Source organism: Echinops telfairi, unplaced genomic scaffold, assembly GCF_000313985.2.
Source record: "Echinops telfairi isolate 266 unplaced genomic scaffold, ASM31398v2 ScPeMD7_3;HRSCAF=10, whole genome shotgun sequence".
Taxonomy (NCBI): domain Eukaryota; kingdom Metazoa; phylum Chordata; class Mammalia; order Afrosoricida; family Tenrecidae; genus Echinops; species Echinops telfairi.
In genome coordinates, this window is record NW_022103899.1 from 19,099,284 (window position 1) to 19,104,443 (window position 5,160).

At 37.3% G+C, this 5,160-nt stretch overlaps 1 pseudogene; it reads right to left on the reverse strand.

Moving 5' to 3' along the window:
- Positions 1-2,786: 2,786 nt before the first annotated feature.
- On the reverse strand, positions 2,787-3,515 carry LOC101653015 (annotated as a pseudogene).
- Between the last annotated feature and the right edge of the window lie 1,645 nt (positions 3,516-5,160).

Below are 5,160 nucleotides of genomic sequence, written 5' to 3' on the forward strand. Positions count from 1 at the left end.
GCACACGCCATTTTTGGAAAGCATGCAAGGTCACATGTCAGGGACTGTGGGGGAGTTTGCCAACACAAATGGCCACTTCAGTGCAATGTGAAAAGCCATGTGGAAAATTGGCCGTAAAGAGGAGTCCCAGGACCAAAAGAAGGAGGGTGGGAGTCCTGAGAGGGCCATTGTGCACAGGCACACACAGGAGAAATCCCACTTTCCAACCTGAAAGATTGGCCTGCCCTCAGTCTGGGGGGACTTCTCTCTTCCTATCCCCACCTGGGTTGTAGAAGGTGAGTCTGGGGGTTAGCTGGGGGTGGCTGAGGGTATTGGCTAATCTTAGTGGCTGAGGTCAGGCACATGTGTGATGCCTAGTGTGTGTGCTCAGGTTGACCTTCTCCTTTGTTGAGGTGACAATGGTCTGCAAATGCCCAGCTTTGAATTGTCCCCATAGATGTCTAATGGGTTCCTGATTTCTGGCAAACCCCCTTGACTATGGCGTGGCCAGCTAATTTTCGTGTAGCTCAGGCATTTGGTGGAGACAACCCCTTTATCCCTAATCATTCGCCCTTTTAGGTATGAACTACCAAACTTTGTGTTCATAGCCCAAAATTTTGCCCATTTTGCCATCAGGACTCATAATCCCCTTATTAGATGCAAATTATTTTACTTTTTAAGAAGAAAATATGTTAACTGGTTCACTAAATACATATTATGTGAGAGATTGATGAATTGTATTCCTTCTAGTTTTACATCTTCCCTAAAAATTCTATTTACAGTATCATATCACTAACTGCATGTGACATGTTATAATTTTTAGTTTTCGTGCATTTTCTAATCTGTTCCTTTCATATACAGGTTTATGTATTTTGGTCTCTTGCTTGTGTGTGTGTGTGCATGTTTGTGTGTGTGTAAGAGAGAGAATGATACATCTTTTATTAACTTTTGTTTACCGGGAAAACTCTGGGAATTCAGAATAAACCACTTGGCTTGAAGTTTCTTATACATATCAGGAAAAAACAAAGTTTTGACCCTATGTTCCATGTTGATTTGGTGGAGTGTCAACCTTTATAAGCTGGCTGCCATGCCATTTTACAGAATATCTTACCCAAAATTTCATTGAGGAAGATTAAATCTTCATGTATTACATCATGTACATCTGTCACAGTGCTCCTCCTGGGATGCTTTCTTGTTTATACTCTTTCTTTTTCCAATAACTTTAGGCAGAGTTTTTCTGGAAATAATAAAATTTGTTCTCAAATTCTCCTAATAACCAGATATAGAGTTTCTGAACAATTTAAATTATACAAGCTGAACAAATAGTAGCTTTCCAATTCTCACCAACTTCATTTACATACTCAGCTGCCTTAACTGAGCCTTTAGATTTGGGTCCATCTCCTCCTCAAGAAGAACTTGAGAAATGTCAGAATCAATATTGTCCCTATTGAAATTCACAATTTATGTATCCAATCAGAACATGATCTTTCATTTATTTTTTTGCGAGTGTCAGTCTAGGAAGGATTCGTCTCTCCCCTTAAATATACAATGATTGATTTATACCCACTGAGGTATAAAATCACACTGTTCTAAAATTCTACAGCAGACAACTGTGTCACATTGACTCCCTGTTGTATTCTAGGCACCCTGATAAACATTCGATACATAAGGCAGGTATTAGTCCATCTGTTAGACGAAGAACCTTAAATTCAGAAAAGAATAAATATAGTGTAATTTCAAGTAATTCATGAGTATAAGATGTCTTTTCAGTATATTACTCGGCATCTTCCTTTCTTTTATTGCATTAAAAGTTAGTTCTTCCTCAGTCTGACAAAGTACATCTCCTCACTATCTAACACATAGTCTTCATTTGTGCATTCTTTTTTTTAAAACCATTTTATTGGGTGTTCATACAATTATTATCACAATCCATACATACATACATACATTGTATCAAGTATACTTATACACTTGTTGCCATTATCATTCTCAAAGCATTTGCTTTCGATTTGAGCTCTTAATATCAGCTCCCCATTTTCCCCCTCCACCCTTCCCTCATGAACCCTTCATAACTAATAAATTATTATTATTTTGTCATATCTTGCACTGTCTGACATCTCCCTTTACCCACTTTTCTGTTGTCCATCCCCCAGGGAGGAGCTTATATGTAGATTATTGCCATCAGTTCCCCCTTTCTACCCCACCTTCCCACCACCCTCCAGGTATCGCCACTCTCACCACTGATCCTGAAGGGGTCTTCTGTCCTGGATTCCCTGTGCTTCCAGTTGCTATCTGTACCAATGTATCTCCTTTGGCCAAGCCAGATTTTTAAGGTAGAATTAAGATCATGATAGTTAGGAGAGGAAGCATTTAAGAAATAGAGGAAAGTTATATGTTTCATCATTGCTACCCTGCTCCCTGAATGGCATTATTCTTGATCTATTAATTTTTCAAATTTTAAAACATATTTCTTTCAAACTGAAAAGATCTAATTTTCAGTAGTAAAAGTTATGTAGAAAAAGGAAGTGTATACAGATTGAATTTATCAAAAAAAATACATAAACATCATATATATGAAACTAGATGTTAAATTAATTAGGAAGATGAAAGCAGAAACAGCAAAACCAGGATTTTTTTCCACTTGCCCAAACTTTATTAAAGAAAAAAAAGCTATGATGGTAAATATCTAGACATAGTCTATTTTCTGTGATTTGTCCTTCTCAAAAATGTGACATTTGATTTATAAACACATACCAGAAGTGTACAACGGTCCCCAACTGTACCAAGCAGGTGAGAAGCTGAAGTGTTCATCTTCCAACTTTACCCAGTCTGTGGTCTGTCTTTGGATCTTCAATAATTGACTGAACAGCGATGATGGCTTCATTGATTTTTGTCTATAGCTCGGTGAGTTCTTCTATGTGCAGCAATCAGAGAATCTGAGCAGCTTCATTAAGAACTGCATCTCCTGTGTCAAAACCAAAACTATTGTGTAAAGCAACAGGCAAGCCCTCTTTTGTTTGATGAGCTTTAGCAACTGCATCCTGTGTCAGGCACTCCTGAACCAAAATTTGAATTGCCTTTAGCATTACCAGGTAATCATCATGGCGCTGAATCTGAAGATTAGCCAAAGCCATTACACCAGCCTTGAAATTAGGGTTATTTACATCCAAGTTGACCAGTGGTTCTGCATTTTTAGTCACATTATCAGCATTTTTTTAATTATCAGGAACTGTGTCCTTGTATTTTTCAGCATTATCTCCACATTAGAGTCTAATAGCTAAGCCAAGAAGCCAGTCAATTGCTTCTTGTTGATCTTGAATCTTGAAAGGACAGTTAACATCTTTTAGATACTTTTCTAAGAACTTGGGCCAATCGCTGCTGTGGATATTTCTTAAATTCCCTCTGTCTTCAATCTTGTACTGTCTGATTTTCTGGTCTTCAAACCACACAATAAAATTTATAAATTCTGTTTCATCTTTGCAGTTGAAGCCGGCAGGGTTGTGATAATTGAGGGCCATCAGCTTGCATCGAAACATGGTCCTGACTTCCCACAGCGGTGCCGCAGCTGGCAGACAGGAGGTCTAAAAAAATTTTTTTTAATATACAGATAATGGACTGGAGATGAGTTTGCTTAAAGGAAATCACAGCATTGACAAGACTTAGGCAAATATTTCTGACACTGCAAAAATATTTATGACTGCTCTATTTTGACAAAATATTTATTTGAGCCCTGAAAAAATTTGACATGGATAAAATAAATTCCAAAGAAACCCAAATCACTGCTATGGAGTCAATTCTGACTCAGTTACACCCTGTAGGTTTCCAGAAAACCCAATATTTCTTTTGAGGTGTTGCTGGTGGTTTTGAAATGCAGACCATGAGGATCTCAACCCAGTGCATAACCACTCCACCACCAGGGCTCCTAAATCTATGTGAATCTAAATGAATAGAAAAATAGGACTACAGTTTACATATGTGTATTTAAAATGTATTTGAGTATCTACTGAAAAAATATTCCAGGGTCCTACTATGTAGAAATTCTAATTAAGTCTGATGTTAGATTTAGGAATTTATGCTATAACTTCAATAGTAGGTACTAGGAAGACTTTTTCTTGACATGTTTTAAAATGCTTCTTTCTAATAATTATGAATAAAAGTCTAACCAGCTCAGGCATTAAAAGGCAGAGGTTAGCAGACTGTCTTAGAAAACACAACCCGTCAAACTGCTGCCTATAAGAGACACATCTCATGAGTACAGACAAAAATTGGCTGAGAATCAAAGGCTGGAGAAAAATATACCAAGCAAAGGACAATTCAAAAAAAGCAGAGGTTGCAATCCTAATCTCAGACAAAATTGATCTCAATGCACAAGCCATAACAAGAGATATGGAGGGGCACTATTTAATGCTCAAGGGAAGAGTAGACCAAGAACCAGTGAGCATAGTAAATATATATGCACCCAACAAGATACCCGCAAAATTAATCAAACACTGCAAAAAATGAAAAGGAAATTATAGACTTAACAATTATAGTAGGTGACTGTAATACATCACTCTCCAAGAAAGACAGATCACAGGGAAAGAAGCTTAACAAGGAGGGTACAGATTACATTAAATTGGACGTTACAATTAAGCACTACAATTAGATGACTATGATCTGATAGATCTTTTCAGAGCTCTGCACCCAATTGCAAAAAAATCACATTCTTTTCAAGCTCAATGGCAAATACTCATAGATAGATCACATGCTGGGGCAAAAGTTGAATCTGTGTAAATTCAAGCACATAGAGATCATACAGACTTTTCTCTCTGACCACTATGCAATAAGGCTGGAAATCAACAAAAGGATGATTATGAAAACAAGGGCAAACAATTGGAGGATGAATGACTCTATAGCAAAAGGAGTGAGTGCTGGCCCAGATCAGAGATTAAATCAGGATGTTTCTAGAACTCAATGAGAATGAGAATACGATGTATCAAAACCTTTGGGACACAGCAAAGGCAGTTATCAGAGGAGGTTTGATAATAATACATGCAAACATGAAAAAGGAGAGAGACTTATTATTGATATGCTGACACAAAACTTACAGCAACTAGAGCAGATTCAACAGGACAATACAACAAATAGCAAAAGAAAAGAAATAATAAAAATAAGGGCTGAGATTCATAAGAGGGCAAACAA